The following is an 18,190-nucleotide window of genomic DNA, read 5'->3' as shown; positions in this document are numbered from 1 at the left end:
AGGCAAGTGCACAGAGAGCAGTGAGAGAATCAAAGAAAAGCTGATGCTCTTTCCTCAGTGGGCTTATCTACTCACGTTGCTGTGCCCTTTCAGTTGAGAAATAAATCACTTTCTCCATTGTCAGGTGTACCAGGGTGATGAACTGCACCCTCGAGCCCCAGTTCCACGTGGGGAGCTCACTGCACTCTCCAGACAGAGCAGTTCATACAGCACCTTTGCTGCTGGCCTGAAGGACACAGGCAAGTCATGACTAAATCACAAAATGGCAGCTTGAATTAAACAGTGATTCACCTTTTTTTACAGCCCATTAATAGCAAACTATCTCCAATTACAGTAATTTGTAGTAATAAACGACAAGGAATATCAGATTTGTCTGGGAGAAAGATAATTTGCTATCAAAAATGAGGGGCATGAAATGACTTCATATGCAGGTGCTGCTCAAAGACATGATTTGGGTTGCACATGGGGATCATCACAGAAGGTTAGAGCAACACTACCTTTGGCCAGGACAGTTACAGAAGAACTTGACAAATAAAATATCCAGAGTCACAGGTGCTGTGGATGGAGATTTGGGACTTTGCACTGACTATTGGAAAGCACAATTTAAAACCTGGATCAGGTTTCTTAGGGCCTTCTCTAGTCAGGGTCTGAAGCTCTGCGAGGACTGAGATGCCCTGGTTGCCTGGGAGAACACCCTGGCCCCATGGAGCATCTCTTCATCCAAAGAATCACCTCAGTTATTTAATTTCCCACTTGCTTGCATCTTCCTTCCAGGTACGATGAGGTTTGCTTTACCCATCTTCATAAGTACTTTTTCCTCTGTGCACAAGGAACTTTGTGCTGTAACTATTTTTTTCCCCAAAAGCTCTCGCTCGGGTCCCTCACGCAGGCTCTTACAGAAATGGAGCTGTCATGAAAGATCCTCCTATGAGGATTAATAACTAATCTAAAGTGGTTAAAAGATGTGAAACAAAAAGTGGAAAAGATGAGGCAGTTTTTCACAATGAAGGAGATAATCACTGGGGAGCTGTGCTGGCCAACATTTTCATAAGTGATTTGAACAAGGGGTGAATAGTAAGGTGACAAAGTTTGCTGATGTTGCAAAATTGTCAGGGAGTAACAATGACAACTGGCTATGAAAAGCTGCAGATGGATTTTATGCTGTGGAGTGACTTTGAGGATAAAATGGAAGATGAAATTCAACATTGATAAATGGTAAATAATGTGCGTGGGGGAAAACAATCCTAACTATGTATGCTCAGTGATGGGCTACAAATCAGCTATTATCACCAGGGAAGAGATCTTTGAATAGCTCTCTGAAATACCAGCTCATTACTCAGTGGTGGTCAAGAAGGTAAATATGATGTCAGGAGTTATTAGGAAAAGAACAGAGAGCAAAATAGAAAACACCATTATGACATAGTACGGATGTACTCAGACCTTGAATACTGTATACAGTTCTGGTCTCCCTACCTTAAAAGCATGTGCTAGAACTGACAAACAATGAGATAAGGATACTAAAGGTACGGAATGACTTTTATGGGAAGTGACTGCAAATATGAGGACACTGGTGTTTAGAAAAAGAATGAAGACAGTGAGTGATATGTTAAATTATGAATGACATTGAGAAAGCAAAAGAGAATGACTATTTGCTATTTCTCAAAGAACAGTAAGTTTTAAAAGAAACAGAGAAGTACTGTTTCACTGAGGTTTTGGAAATTGTTGTCACAAGGCATGAGATACATAAAGGCACAGATGAGTTGTAAAAGGGATTAGGTTTTGGCTGGGATAGAGTTAATTTTCTCTTCAGTAGCTGGTACAGTGTTGCATTATGGATTTAGTATGAGAACAGCATTAATAACACACCGATGTTTTTAGTTGTTACTAAGTAATGTTTATACTAAGTCAAGGACTTTTCAGTTTCTCAGGCCTTGCCAGCAAGAAAGCTGGAGGGACACAAGAAATCGGGAGGGGACACAAGAAATCAGGAGGGGACACAAGAAATCAGGAGGGGACACAGCCAGGGCAGTTGACCTGAACTAGTCAAAGGAATATTCCATACCACGGGATGTCTGCTAAGTATATAAACTGCGGGAGTTGGCCAGGGCCCTGGGATCACCCCTCAGGGACTGGCTGGGCATCAGTCAGCGGGTGGTGAGCAATTGTATTGTGCATCACTTGGGGTTTGGTTTTGGTTTTTCCTTTCGGATTTTATTCCTCTCTCCCTGTCCTTTTAATTACAATTGTTGTTATTATTATTATATTTAATTTTATTTCAATTTTTAAATTGTTCTTATCTCAATCCATGAGTTTTACCTTTTTCCCTGATTGCCTTTCCCACCCCACCAGGGGAGAGGGGGAAGTGAGCGAGCGGCTGCATGGTGATTCGTTGCTGGCTGGGGTTAAACCAACAGATACAAACAGCATAAGAAAAAAAACCCAAAACAATCAAGTGCTATTACAAACAAAGATGGTAATGCAACCTCTAGCTTAAGAAAATGGAAATACATGGTTCTACAAGTATATACTTACATATCCATTCATGCTTATAAACATGTACATGAATGCACACAAATACAACTCTTCCTAAGCCAGAAGGGTACACCAAGGAAGAATCTCTCCTTACTCTGCCTGTACATCCTCCTGTAAGTGTGCACTGTCAGGGGCCAATCTCTCCCAAGTCTCACACTTCCATCCCTTTCTTTTAGGATCACCGTCCTAGACGTCAAGCACCGTTCTCTGCCCCCAGGTCTCTGACTAGGGTCGATCCTTCACTTACAACTGGTACCTGGCACTGGGACACTGGCAGCTGGCTTGAGCATTCAGGAAGAGAAGGTATGTTTGTAGGTGCACACCTCTGTTCAAACAACAGTTATCTATGTATAAATAAGAAAGGCATAGTCAAAGAGTAATGCACAGTTTACATTGCTGATTACTCTGCCAGAAGGAAACTAAACTGCAAAATCCTGAAATCTGCTGGGATCTGACTGACAAGAACATTGTTTTTCTGTCCTCATACTAAGATTGGGAATGTTGTGTGGCAAAATTAAGTTATTGAATACCATGTTCATGGAGGAGCTTGGACCATAAGCACCAGCAAACACCATGAGGGTCCAAGTTTCCCTGGAACTGAAAGGTCAGGACTGGTGCTTGCAATCAGAGGTTTTAATGTATGTCACAGTCTTTAGCCTGTGTTACAACCAAAGTGAGGGTCCTCCTGCTATCTTTTCCTTTTATGATACAAAATAAAACTTGTGACTTACAGGAGGTGCAGGCTGACGGGACAAACACCTGAGACTCTGCTCTAATGACACTGCACATTCATTCCTTTCTTGTGATTCAACGGATAGGTCTGGGAAAGGTGAACATATAAAAGGACACCACATTTCCAAGTTTTTGAGAAATGAATAATGCATTGGGAAGCAAATGTAAGCATTATTTCCCTTCTGATGAGTATCTGTGGTGGGTTGACCCTGGCTGGACACCAGGCGCCCACCACAGCCGCTCTGCCACCCCCTCCTCAGCCGGGCGGGGGAGGGAAAATACAGCAAAAGGCTCCTGGGCTGAGATGGGGGCAGGGAGATGGCTCAGCAGGTGCCGTCATGGGCAGAACAGGCTCGACGCGGGGAAATTAGTTGAATTTATCGCCGATCAAATCTGAGGAACGAGAAATAAACCCGAATCTTAAACCACCTTCCCCCAGCCCTCCCTCCTCCCCAGGCTGAACTTCGCCCCCGATTCCGCTCCCTCCTCCCTGCCAGCGGCGCCGGGGAGCCGGGCCTGGGGGTTACGGTCGGTGCCGCCCCCGCCGTCCCGGCCGCTCCTGCCCCTCGGGGGAGGGTCCTCGCCCCCGGCCCGGCCCCGGCCCGGGCTCCTCCCCGCGGGGCCACGGGCCCTGCCCGGAGCCGGCCCCGGCGCGGCCCCCGCGGGTCCCGGCCCCCTGCGGGCACCCCGTGCCCGGGCTGCGGGGGGGAGCTGCTCCCCCGCGGGCTCCGTGGGCCGGGGGCACGGCCTGCCCCGCCGGGGGCTGCCCCGCGGGCTGGGGGAGCCGCTGCTGCGGCGCCCGGAGCCCCCCGGCCCCTCCGCACCGCCCGGGGCTGCGGGGCCGCTGCGCTCGCTCTCTCGCTGCCGCACGGGGGTTTTACCCCCTGCTTAATACGCAGCCCCTGAGGCGCTGCCGCTGTCGCTGGTGGGCTCGGCCTTGGCCAGCGGCGGGTCCCTCCGGGAGCCGGCTGGCACTGGCCCCGCGGGCCGTGGGGGAAGCTGCTGGCAGCAACTCGCTGAAGCCGCCCCTGTGCCCCCCCCTACCAAAACCTGCCACGCAAACCTGACACAGTATCATGAAGCATATTACAAATTAAACACTTTCCCCAGACACTTACTGTATTAAGTAGCTCTAGGATGAGCCCCTGTCAGGGTGGACGGTGCCATCTGCATTTAGAAAATTGCCTATACATTTACTAAAGTGAAATTCACCCATTAATTAATCCTGTCAGTGTTCTCCCTGGAAACTGTCATTAGCACATTGAGCTAATTACTACAGCTAGCAGCACTAGAGAGTGCATGTACGTGCAGGGTGGGGAGGAGGGAAGGTTATTCCAACTCCGCAGTAGAAAAGATGCCTCATTCTTCCATTTACATTAAGATCAAATTGACAATGTCAGAATAACTTTGGAATGAGAAACCTGCCATGTTATTTTCCTTCCATATCAGAATCTTTGCTGCAGGAGGAAAAATATATTCAAAACATGACAAAAATCTGAAGCTGATAAACCAGAAGGAAGGAGACGTTCTTCTAGTGACCCATTCCTACGTAACTCCAATGTGAAATGTATTTTGACCTAGGAAAAGGAAACTGCATTTGTATAGCAATACTACTCGGTTCCTTTTCTAGAGCTGTCCTTCCTCGGGGTATTTTCCTAGTTGCTTGTATGACAGCAGCACCCAGAGAGCCTGCCCGGCCAGGAGGGCTCAGGGTACCACGGAGTTACCTTGGCCCACTCAGTTTCTTCCGTGAGGTGAGCCAGGGGTGAATGTGGCAAGCTCTGGGTATACCAGAACCAACCAGCGACGTTAACTTGAACTTTTTTCATTGGGGTTTACTTTAAAAGATTTTCCTTGTGTGTCCCACAGGTGAGGAGTAGCTGTGCAGTCAAGGACTATGGCTCAGGTGATGCACAGTCCTTTTTTATGCCGTGGTAGCCGTATCCCTGTGATGAACTTCACTGTATGAACATCAAGTGAAACAGTGAAAACTCTTTGGAGAGCCTGCTGGCTAACCTTACAAAGCAACAGGTGGGAGGGAAAATGGCAGCATAGAGAAATTAAATTACTTTTAAAGCTTTTAGGGTAGGAGGCAAATACTAAATCCAGAAATCTCAGCTCCTCATTGAGCTACCTTGCCCACACACACAGTTTCCCATGCTAAGCATCTTACAGTTTTTTTCTTTTCTTTACAAATTCACCATATGTTGCACATTGACACAGAGGAAAAAGTATTATTTTAACAACTCTCTGCCCACACTTCTGTGGCGTAAATGCAAATATAGCTGTTATTGCCAATACTGCCCGCAACTTCTCTGCATGGGGAGTCCTCCACCTGCAGAGTGGGAGCAGCCAGGGAGGGGAATGGCAATAGTCGGTTTGGGCACAGTGAAATACAGCTGGCAGGGAAGCCCATTATTCAGGTGACAACATGCATGGTGTGAATACCACAGCAACATCCACACACAGGGGCTTTCCAGAGCCACATAGCAAAGATGGTGGGATCTGAAGGCACATGGTAAAAGCAAGTATTAGGAATTTCTTAGAGACTCAACTGTCAAGATGAACATATGTGCTGAAAACTAGGTCAAGCTCCACAGGCCTGCATCCCTCAAGGGAGAGGAATCAACTGCTGGTCATACTACTCCTACATATATTACACAAGTATCAAAATTGAGGGTCCTCTCCTCTCAAGATACTGCAGAGCACAGGACACATTCATAAGAGAGAGACTCTACATAAGGTCATTGTAAAAAACATTCCACCCCAATTAAACATGATTGGCTCTTACTGATTTTACTGTAGTATAATTCTTGTAACTATAATTACCTAAAGCTCTAAGCAAAGATACGCACAGGTACTTACTTACCAATGAGCCCATCAGCAGTCCCCATTCTCAAGCACTCTCCTGCATACGTAACTTTTCTCAAGCCTTTTATCCCTTCAAAGTCAGTAGGACAGTCCCTATGAGCAAAGCAGCTCTTACATATATATGCCTTCAGAATCAGACCTTAAGTAATGCTTTGCAATGCCAAAAGCATTTTCTGTTTAATAAAGAATAGTAAAAAGTGTTTCTTTTTCAAAAAGGTAAAAATACTTTTAATGAAACAAGGACGCTGACCACAAACAGAGAACAGAACAGGATTATTTCAGCCTGCTAGGAGTTTTACTCAGCCTTCTTATGATAGCCTTCCTTGCTTTCTAATCCTGATAGATTTCAGCTGTATTCCTCTAGCAACATATGGATTCTCCCGTGGCTAAAGTAATTGTATAAAGAGGGATGCTAATGTACTCCCTTCAGCTGATTAGTATCAAGTTGTAGAGGTAGTGAGTGCTGCTTGTAGTTGTATTATAATTTCTATTAACTTCTACTCCCAGTCTCTATATAAAGATGCTCTAGTAAAGAAATTACATGAAATAAGTACAAGATGCAAAACAGTTCTGGTGTTGAAAAATTTTAAGGAAGAACTTCATCTGTGTCATTCATGCCAGATGGCTGCTTATATAAATAATCAAGTTAAGCAAGATGCATTTAGGACTCTCTTGTTTAATTTGATTATTTAAATGCATAAACTGCCTGTAAGGCAGTGGCTTTTTGCATGTATGATCAGGTCATGTTCAACTCTAGTTCATATTTGCTGATTTTGATATGGTTAGATCAAAAATGAATTAGTTCATCATTTCTCTGTGTAGCTAAACTGTTTTGCTTACATGAGGAATGCTTTGGATCAGATGAGAATTACCCTGATGCACCAATTGATATTATGTTAATGCCTAGCAGATTAATGCTCCAGCAAATTTGCATATAATGAATACAGACCATAACCCTTTTTTGAAGTGTGCATCCCTGTGTGCCTGCCCCAGATAATGGGCCCTTTCCCTGTTGACAGCGAACTGAGAAGAGTGGAGAAGCAGGTTCTGTAATTCTTCTTTTATGCATTGAACAAAACTACCATCATAACTGCGGAGGTATCGAGTAGTTACTGGTATGGGAGTGATTATGCAAATTACATTATGCAATCTAGTGATTGAACTAACACCACCCTAACACTCTACGTTTGTTCAGTTTACGGTAGATATTTCCAACCCATATAGACTTCAACAAAGATAAGTACTTATATGGTCACTAAACAATGTTGTTCTGCACTATTTCCTGGCAAACTTTTGGAGCTGGTATTATTTAGGGCTTGTCCAAAATTTTTCCACTGAAACTGTTTTTATGGGAAACTTTGATTTAAAACTGTACAGGTCTTCATTTGTACTGAAAGGATGTCTTCCATCTATGGAATATTCTGCCCCTTCTGTCCCAGTGAGCTGTGTCCAAAACAAAACACATTTTGCTGGGGACATGCCATTATGAACTCTCTGAGAAACTCAAAGTGGGGACCCTTTGGGTTGGGTGGGTTGACTCACCATAGTGGTCAAACACTGGAACAGGCTTCCTAGAGAGCTGGTCGATGCCCCGAGGCTGTCTGTTCAAAAAGCATTTGGACAATGCCCTTAATAACGTGCTTAAACTTTTGGTCAGCCCTGAATTGGTCAGGCAGTTGGACTAGATGATCATTGCAGGTCCCTTCCAACTGAAACTATTCTATTCTATTCTATTCTAATTCTATCCTATCCTATCCTATCCTACTCTATTCTATTCTATTCTATCCTATCCTGTTCATTTCAGGGCTCAGCTTAACTGCTGAGGTACAATTTACTAAATTTAGAATTGGTGTACTTTGCAAAATTTAATCTGGCCAGAAAACCCAGCCTGGAGAGGGCACTGAAGGGCATTTCTATATCAAAGCATTGAGATCTATAATTTGACAAAATCTTTTTTAAAAACCAAGGAGATCAGTAGCTTTGTTCACTGTGCAAAAACATCTTGATTGCCAACCAAAAGCTAATAATTGAATTTCACTGAAAATATCCACATTTGGAAATTTGGTATGCTTTTTCTGTTTGTCCTGCAGTCCGTTTGTAAATGGCTGGGGAGGACTGTATGGAAACGTGGAAAATTAGGTTGACATATCTAGCCTGGAGCAACATGAGATAACAAATTTTGATATGAAGCAGATGCAGTGAAAACTTGAACCTGCCTTTCCCTCCTCTTAAGCCAGGATCCAAGAGCAAAGCCTTTGGCTTCAATGAAATGCTACATTTTTTCCAAAGTTTAATTTTATTGAAAAGATTTTAAAGGATCTACAATTAATACTTTTAAAATAACAGAAGGAAACAGTGGGATAGCCTTGTTACAGTTACTCTATATAAATCACTTTGCTTGGCTCATGACAGGTTTTTAGACATAATTAGAAGAAAACATTTACCTTTTAGAGCATCAGTTAATTGTATTTCAAGCTCACAAAGCACAGTTGTTTTCCATTACCCACATATGTAACTGTAAAAGCAAAGCAAATGTTAGTGTTATAACACAGCACTCTTTTCCAAAGTTTACAAAAGCAGGGTGAGCTAATGGAAAAAGAACCACTAAATAAAGCACCAACGGGGCCAGTTCTAGGCTTGCTTTGAACTTTTTCTCTTTTTTGGCCATTTAAGAAAAGCTACTGCAATTTTTCCCACTTTATTTTTACCCAGACATGAAACAGCTAACAGTAACTCTTATCCTTTTCAGTGGCATGTTGAAACATGTTTGTTCAGATGAATAAGTATGAGATTCGGGTGTTCAAAAAATAATTCCAGCTCTGTTGGTCTATTTCATTGTAAACAAGCAGACAAGAAAATACAGTTTCTCTATGTATGCTGATTCCCTTACTTGTTAGGGCCAGGCACATATTTTATACTACCTTGAACATGGGGAAACACTATAAAACTGCAGATTAGTGAATTAACATTTTTTTAAGATCATGCTAGGGTCAATAATGCTTACAGAACTTCTCATTAGTACATTTTGCAGAACGATTTTTCTTTGACAAATTGAAATAGAATGAATGCATGTGAGCCTTTACAGCATGAATGAAGTCTTCTCAGTCCTTCTAACACCATCTCTGTTTGTGAGTTACTTGGTCTTAGCTGAATATAGGAATAATTCATTTGATTTCTGAGTACAATTCTATGTATTAATGCAGAGCTGGTTTCTGGTTTCTGAATCTCTTCTTGAAACTATCACCTCCTGCTGTTCTTTATAGAAAAAAATGAGACTCATTTCTTGTGGCTCCATCATCCACCTTTAATTTATGTAAATAACTTATGGAATGATACCATGTAAGTATCACTGGCATATGAATCCAAATAAATACATAAATTGCTTGGAATGTGAAGACGTCTCAGCACAATTAAAGTGCTTTAAAATTAACAAATAAATTCTCAACCTTCTACTCAAATACAGATTAGTTCCTTATATTTCAGTGGACTGACTTTGTAGTACTGTAATTGCTTTTAAGAAATACGTTAAGTGTCCCAATTCTTCATTAAAATGTAAAAGGAAAGAACCTGAAAATCACTTGGGTCTTGCTGGTTTCTGAAGTGATTCACAGATAAATGAGGTTTTTTTCACCCAAGCTGAGGTCATAATCCAAAATTCTTGGTGTCCCATTGGGGTAGATGACCTCCTAAGGTCCCTTCCAACCTGAATTATTCTCCGATTCTACACTTGTATCACAAAGTAGTAAATTGCTTTGAAAAGTCATTCCTCCTGGAGCCAAAAACTTGTTCCCATAACCCTATAGCATGCAGAAAGAGGGCAGAAGGGAAAGGGGAGGGAGAGTATTGGAATTAAACATGAGGTAGATAAGGCACTGTGGGGTTCAGAAGTACAATATACCAATGTACAAAGTCTGGGATCAGACCATTTACACAGAACACTCAAAGCTGGCCTAGCAGTGAGAATTCTGCTGTAGATGCTCTCTAAGAGCATTTCTGATACAAAATCAAAAGACAGAGCATTTCAGGAAAGGGTGAAATGCAAAGCTCTGGATGATGAGTTTTCCTTATGCATCTCCTGGAGGAATCCAGTCTGAATTCTTGTTGGAACAGAAAGAGCTGCAAGGGCAGATATGGCTTGGTGTGAATGCTTTGTTTCTGAAGGATGTAGATATTTTTTCCCCCGAGGGTATTGTAATTTTTTCTTTTTTTTTAAGATGTTAACATCTTGGACAAGGTAGAAAAGCATCTACAGGGAAAGCTGACCTTAGAGAACATACCCAATTTTGCTGAGATCCTATTGCGGAGCCAGCAATCCTGACAGTGGTCCCCATCCTTATAGGGATAAAATAGAGCAGATTTCAGAGGTACTGTGAAACTAATTCTGGAGGAAGCTTTGTCCCTAGTCTCAGACACATGAACTGCACCTCCACAAAAGAGCAAAGTTAAGGAAAACCTATACAAATTAATAAAATATATAGCGGCATGTTGTTTTAGAGTTCAGTTTGACAAAAATGAGGCACAGTGAAGTGCTACCGCTGAAATTACAGGAAGAAAAAATATGTTACCTATAATTCAGGAAGCATGAAATACTATAAATCATTATTTTCTGACAACCCATGGATCACAACTGGTGTTTTTTCACGTTCAAGATGTTACACAAAAAGCAAGCAGTTGGGCAGTAGGCAGGAACACTCAGTCTTTTGAAGGACTTCTAGTAAGGTTATTGGTGAAGCCTGAGGTAACAGGAGAGTCCTAGTGAGGTGCTCAGCGCACTATTTCTTTATTGCTCCTTCAGATTGCAGCAGTGCCTAACCTGAAAGCACAGCTCTGTTCTGCTAGCCACGGTCCAGATGGTTAATTAGGGAAAGACCCTGCAAGAAAAAAGGGAGAGAGACTCTAAGTGGGCGAAAAGATGAGAGGAACAGCATGGAGATGAAGTGACTTATCCAAGGTCATAGGGCATGGTCATGACAGCACTGCAGCGAGAACTCCCATCTCCTGATTCCCCAGCCAAGAACCACCCAGCCAACACAAGCGTGATGTAGCCGAAATTTAGGCTATATGAATCCAGGGCTCTTTGGGCTGCTCTAACTCTTCCTCTCTGCTGCTCCATCATTAAAAACAAGCCATGATCACTGACTTGTAATGAATGAATACCCTTGCTTTGGTGTGTCTGCAGCCATCTAATGAATGAATAACCTTGCTTTGGTGTGTCTGCAGCCATCACCCACACAACTTACTTTGCAATTCTTCTCCCCAAGCTTCCACTCAGCCTGGACGGTTTGATGCCTGCTGCCTTTGTGAAGCTTTTGAAGTTTATGCTTTAAAGCCTGTAAGAGCAGCTTACAAGGTGGAGTGGGGAGAGGTGGCAAAGTCAGTTTTACATTTTTAAAAAGATGCTCATATTCTCCTCACAGCTGAGTTTTGGTGGCAGCTTGTGAGCAGAACAGTAAGTGGGAGGTTCTGCTGTGTTTTTCCAGGCCAGTTTGTCTGGGCTGTGGAGAGCCATACTTTTTCTCCTTTGTTTTTCGCTGCAGTTAGGCCACAGGAAGCCACCTCCTCAGCAGAGGCTGCCCCTGTGCATGCATGGACCAAAGAGAGAGGATACACAGCCCGCAGCTATTTGGGCTGGATCATGCCATTTTCCCCATCTTTGGGGACAAAGAAGGTCCTGTATTTCTCCAGCTCCCTACTCCCCTTCTCTAGTCCTTTGCCAGTCAAGTGTCTATACACATCTATACACCACACCAGTACAAATACACCTGCCTGTCAGCTGAACAGACTTTCCCTAGATCTGCTAGCTGTCCCTTAGGGAAGAATTTATTCCATGCCGACAAAAAAGTTCATACTCATTGATTTCAAACAGAACTCTCCCAGAAGTGTCAAAGTGATGATGTGCATCTCAAAGGACTAATCCAGCCCTCTGGAGAGCAACACCAGCTCTCAGCTGTAGAGCCGGGAACCCAGCGCTAGCCTGAGTTAACACAACTGCAAGTCAATTTGAAGTCATCACAGTCTGTGTGACCGAGGCTTGAAACACCACAAATCAGATGGAATCTCTCCTGTAAGTAAGCAAAAGTTGTTCCAGGAGCACTGAACTAACTGGTACTTGAATTGTCAAGGTTTTGTTGTCTCCCAGTTCCCGCTGTAATCACTCCCACAGTTCTTCATTACTCCTACAGCAGACCTACAATATCAAATACCAAAATTAAAGATATCTATATCCCCCCCAGCACATCTCTGCTTTCCTCAAAATGTCCTAGCTCCTTCTCCTGTCCCTACATCCCCCCCTGCAGCACTCCCCCAGCCTCCCACATCACTGCACAGTGCCCTGGGCAGCTGGCGAGGCAACAGACACCCTTGACTGTAGCTGATCTGGTAACACCTGTGGGTGAACTGGGCAGCCCACACACCTACACTGTCGGGGCAACTGGACAAACTCTTTTGCCAGAACAAGACATTAATTTGAGGGTGTCTCCACGGTTCAAGCACTGATTTTTCAGAAAACTTGTTAGAAAGATATAAATATTTATAGCTATTATAAACGTACAGTATCTTTGAGGCCCCTATCTCTTTGCCAAGCTGGGCTGAAACGTCCCAGAGATTAAAACTGTGCCAAGAGAACTTGCAGAAAGACAGATGGATAGGAAGACAGGATGATCGCATTAGAGGTTTTTTTTCTTCAGGAAAACATGTTAAAAAGAAAAAAAACCACCACCAAACTATCAAAATGCATAGTTTGTACTTACAAATTCTTATCAGTCTTAAATTCTGATTTCAGTTCTTTACTTTGTACCAGGATAAAACAAGAAAAAAATAGTAATTTTATGAATTAATTTTGAAGATGGATTGGCAGAAGGTGCTGTTGTGTATAAACATGTGAAAAATCCTGGAGAACTTTTTTTTCATTATTTTTCTTCAATATTTTTCAGAAAGATTTAAACTCGACTCATCTTTGCATTCCGAGAAGCTGAATGAGACCTTCACAGTGGAGCTACCCACTGTGTGCATTTTGAAGTTTTTGCTTCTTCACTAAATTAGGAGGAAAAAACCCTCAAAAAACTAGCATCATCTGTTACATGCTAAAAAATCTTGAAGGGAGACGATGAAGACTGCTGTTAAGGGCATTTGACTTTTATCATCTTTAGAGGGAGATAAAAAAGAAAATAAGATTACCTTGGGAAAAAATACATACAAAACCAGTCAGATTGTAAAGCCTCTGATAAAATACTACTCTTGGCAAGTTACATTGGGGGGAGGGGGGGGGGGGAGGGGAGCAACTTCTCTGTCCATAATTGTATTTTTTTAAAGATTTACAAATTATTTTTGACTTAGCCACGCAGGGAGCCTACTTTCAACCCTCAATCTGAAAATCATGGAGGCTTTATAAAGTCTTCCACCTGCATCTCTTTTTTGCATCACAGTTCTTTATCCTCTAAAGGATGAAAACCCTGGCATATAAAAACTTTGTTAAGCTGTCACTATCAATAGGGTAAAAAAAAATAATGGTTGACAAAGAAGAAACAAATTGCATCTTCGAATAAGTTTCCTTCATGGTCTTGTTAAAAGCTATAACCTCTGATGTTAACTAAATTTAACCCATTCTGACCCTTGTGGTGGCCCTTAACCTTTTCTTTATTCTGCTTCCTGTGGTTGCTGAAGAAAACTGGCAGGCCCAGTCATTGGAAAAGCGCTCTCTGTTGCACACAAAGCCCCAGCCTGGCTGCTAGTCTGTCAGGAGGGATAGAATAGACGGGGAGGTCAGCACCTGTGCTGAGAAGCAGGTGACAAGGAACTGCTTGGACCATTCTAGGGCAAGTTGTAATAGTTTCTACCCTTTAAATATCACACTGTAGTTTCGGGTATTCAAGGCAGCGAAGTTCACGTTTTCTTTGTGAATGCAGACTTTAAACAAATTAATCTATTGCTGTTCAACTGACTGTAAAATTAGTAGATTTACTGTCGCAAAAAAAAAAAAAAAAAAAAAAGAGGAGAGCTTTCACTTCCACTTTAATAAGGTCACGGATGTGTCCTAGGCTGCCAACAAAAGCAGCTTTTAAAATCTTTGCAGCTGAACCCAACAGTTTGCAAAGGCTGTAGAACAATGTCTTAGATGTACAGTGGAAACTCCTCTCCCTACAGTCAAGATGTAAAACTAGACAGTTAAAAACCTTTCTACACTGGGAAGTTTTAACTCTAATTGTGTCTCACCCCAGGGACCTACAGGCTTGCTTTATGATTAACATTTAAATAAATTCAGTCAGCCTTGATTTTCAGGGAACAAAATCAGTTCTTTGCCTGGTTTTTGGTAAATCAGACCAAGCAATTTAACAGCAGAGCATGCATCTTCGAAAGATTTAATTCCTGTAACAGGAGCAGATCTCAGAAACCACACAAAACTGTAGCTGTTTAAACTGTATTCGCACATTCTGTGCAGGGCACCACTTAGCAGAGACCATTTACCACTCAACAGAATTTCTGCGTTTGCTTTAATTTTTTGCTGTCTCTTGCTAGAATAAAAATAGAGGAAGCGTGTGTAAGAAGCAACTTTCAAAAGCTAGAATGGAAAAGGATTAAAAGAGCTGCTGCAGAATCCATGAATCTGGACCTGCTACACACCCAGAATTTCTGTGTCCTTTAAATACGTGTTTACTCCGACGTGCTCTCTGCCATACGGCAATGCTCAGCTCAGCACAAGGGAGGTTTTCATCTGAGTTACGTGCTAAAGTCCTTCACAAACACTAAGAGGAAAAGGAAAACTAAGGAGTGCATAGGGGAGGCTACAGCCCCTCTCTGAACCGGCGGGCTGCAGAGCCACACGGCCACAGTTATAACTGGCAGGTAGGTGGCGGCAAGCCATTCCAGCTGCTGCTAAAGAGCAAGGGTGGGGAGGAGAAAGAGACTCTCTCCAAGTCTTTCCCAAAGCTTCCCCACTGAAACGTCCTGCGAAGGAGGGAATTATACAGCAAAACAGGAAAAAAGAGGTGCACAGGGTAAGTGGCCCTCCAGATGCTCAGACTTTTGCAAGCACAAGTCTGTAACAGACTAATCACAGATTTAGTAATAAGATTTAAAAAAGCTGCTGTCCCACCTGCTGCTACTGGTCCATGACCAGGAGCCCTGGGCATCACATAAACCCAGCAATATCAGTAAAAAAATCCTGACGATCTTGGTTTGGACTTGAAATTTTTTTGACCAGGCATTAGAAATTACAGCTCCAGTTTAGAAAGCAGCAAAATGTTCCCTGTGAACCAAAGTCAGATCCGGCCTCCACCCAAAGCCAGCAGGTACGAGCTCCGTGCAGGCGTAAGGCACTTCAGCAGCTTGCTTCCTCCTCCCACAAAATGAATGATGGAGTCTGAATGAAACTAAACTGGAGCCTTGGTCCCCAGGTGAGCACTCTGTCATCCAGCTAAGTGCATTCTCCCTCTCTCTGCTGGGCATTGCAAGCCGTTTACTGTACCCAGAACGAATAGCTTCACGGGGAGATTGACCCCAAAACACAGAAGGACTGGAACGAGTTTCCAACATCCTCGGGAGGCAATCAAACCGCGCCCTCCCCCCCCCCCATCAGTTGTGAATGTGAAGGAAGCTTCTCACTAGCATCTTGAGTCTTGCATTAACAACGTGAATAACTTCCACATTGGCAGATCACTACACTGTTCATGTACGAAGGCAAGAAATCTCTCCATCCACCATCCTTTCTCCTTCTCATATATTTGCATTTTAAATTCTCTGGGGCACAAACTATCTACAGTCTGGCATGAGGTCTAGCAGAACAGGCCTTGATTTGGCACAAAAAATAATAAAGTGAAAATAACTACTTTGCTAACCAGCTTGGGTAACTAAATGTCAAATGGAAAAAAAGACAGATGCAGATTTAGGAATTAAAAACCAAATAAATGACTGAGCATATTGTTAGGGGTGGGCAGAGAATGATGTGCATCAGGCAAAGTAGAAGGGAGAAAGTTATTAACTGCATTTATTATGATAGTGTCTTTCAAATAATTAAGACTGCAGTCCCACTGTGACAGGCACATATAAAAAACATGCCCTCTAGACAGTTACAGTGTAAACAGTACAAATGAGACAAAGGGCAAGGAGAAAGAGTACAATGAACCCCCAGAAAGATCAAGTTAATTCAGGACAAACAGCATGAGAAGGCTGCACTATTTCTTGGCACACTAAATTTAATTAGAAAGGCATGAAGTAAAACAAGCATCAGGTTTAAACTTAACGGAATTAAATAAAGGGAAGAGAAAAGGAATGCAAGTCGCACACTCCAAAGTACCTTGTTTTTATGCAGGTAGTTTTTATCACAGTGAAGAGGATTATTAGCTTTATTGCTCCTACTAACACTGCTGAAAATTATCTGCCTTATGAGGATGGTTCTCAGAGGGGCAATAGCAGCGAACTGCAAGCTGGGCTACTGACAAGCTCTCCTCTAATGCATATTGCAGAGCTGAGGATGAAAAATAAAGTACCTCTCCAGGCTTCAGCTCTGCCAGAAATTCCCTTCACGGTTATTCAAATTCCACACTTGATTTCCAGACCATGAAAAGAGCAGTAGAAACCTTTTTTGTCTCACCTTTTCTTATTGTGGAATATTTTGCTCTCCACAGCTGGATACTGTAGCATTTCAATAATCTATGTTTTGAGAGCATCAAACTGAGATCCTGTTTTCTTAGGCATTCTGCTGACACAAGCAATGGCAATCCCTGTTCCCAAGGAACTTACAACTCTAAAGGCACAAAGCCTGTGTGAAATGAAGAAAGGAACAAAAGAGGATGGAAAAACCAGGCGCTACTTGCACAGAATAGGTGAAGCTACAGTTGTCAGCCAAGCTGTTAACACAGCTCACCATCTACTTTGGCTGGTTCTCTTAATGGTATTTTCCCATACTCATTACTGCAGGCAAGGAGTCTTAATGCGAATAAGGCGATACGAATTTCAGATTGTGAACCAATTTAGTAAAGTTTTCTGGTTTTGCACACAATTACCATACAGTGTCTTCCATGAAGATGGAGAGCACAAAGCAACGACAGACATTTTTGCATGGGTGTACCAAAGTGACTGTACCAAAACAACCAGCGTGTGGAATTAAACCGGTCTAAGAGCACAGTTAAGAATAAAAGGCTTTCAAACCAAACAGATGCAGCTCAGATCTTCATGGCATTTCTTCTTCCTGGGCAGGAAGGAAGGAGAGGAAAGAAGGGTCACTTGGGTATGGCCCAAAGCAAATCAGCTAAAAAGTCCTGGTGTTTTTGAGCAGCAAGGACAGCAGACAAGGCCTCTCGCCCAGCTGCTTCCCATGGCTTCATTCTGGACCAAGTGCTGAAGACAGGCAGCCTTTCAGCCTGACCAAACAGCATCCCACAAGGGACACCAACAGCGGGGCTCCTGGCGAGGTCTCGGCACGCCGCGCCCCGCACATGCCGCCCCACAGCACAACACCCGCTCCCGCTGCCGAGGGTTTTACTCATTTAGCGCGTTACGCGCGGCTGGGGACCCAGGTCCCCACACGAACTGCAGCTTCTCTTCCCAGGCCAGGCCCCCCGCCTCCCAGCTGGAAGAAGGAGCCTGCGGAGCTGGGGCGGAGCGGCCACCGAAGACGGGGCCAAACCCAGACCGGCCCCGGCTGCGGGGCGCAGCCGCACGCCGCCGCAAACGCACCCGCTGCTGACCCCTGCAGAGCCCTCCCCGCCGCGCAGCACGCACGGGGCCCGCGGCGCTGTCACCGCCGCACGGGCAGCGGCGCGGCCCTACGGGTGCGGAGCCCCGGCACGCGGCGCGCCCGCGGGACACCCGGCGCGCGCCCCCGCACCCCGTGCGCCGCCAGCCGCCCCCGCGCAGTCGACCGCACGTGCGGGCAGTGAGCGCGGGCACGCGGCCGCTGGGGGGCGGGGACGGGGACGGGGGGGGGGGCGGGGACGGGGACGGGGGGGGGGGCGGTGCTGGGCACGCGCAGGCGCAGCGGTCGGGCGAGGGGCGCGGGGCGGCGCGCACGGGGCCACGCGCGGGTGTGCACGCGGACGTGCGCGCGAGCCCGCGCAGG

General features: G+C 44.2%; 1 long non-coding RNA gene across 3 annotated transcripts in view; it reads right to left on the bottom strand.

The window, feature by feature from the left end:
* Window positions 1-17,964, bottom strand: part of LOC308059320 — a 38,535-nt gene extending 20,571 nt beyond the window's left edge. For 2 of the 3 annotated variants that reach the window (XR_013926199.1, XR_013926200.1), the window contains exon 1: window positions 6,134-17,964. This is a non-coding gene — a long non-coding RNA (uncharacterized lncRNA). The remainder of the gene's footprint in view (window positions 1-6,133) is intronic. The other variant, XR_013926201.1, reaches the window with a different exon arrangement.
* Window positions 17,965-18,190: the final 226 nt, after the last annotated feature.

The sequence above is a fragment of the Falco punctatus genome (assembly GCF_963210335.1).
Source record: "Falco punctatus genome assembly, chromosome: 2".
NCBI classification, from domain to species: Eukaryota; Metazoa; Chordata; class Aves; order Falconiformes; family Falconidae; genus Falco; species Falco punctatus.
The sequence above is the reverse complement of the archived record's forward strand: the minus strand, read 5'-3'. Positions and strand labels throughout refer to the sequence as shown.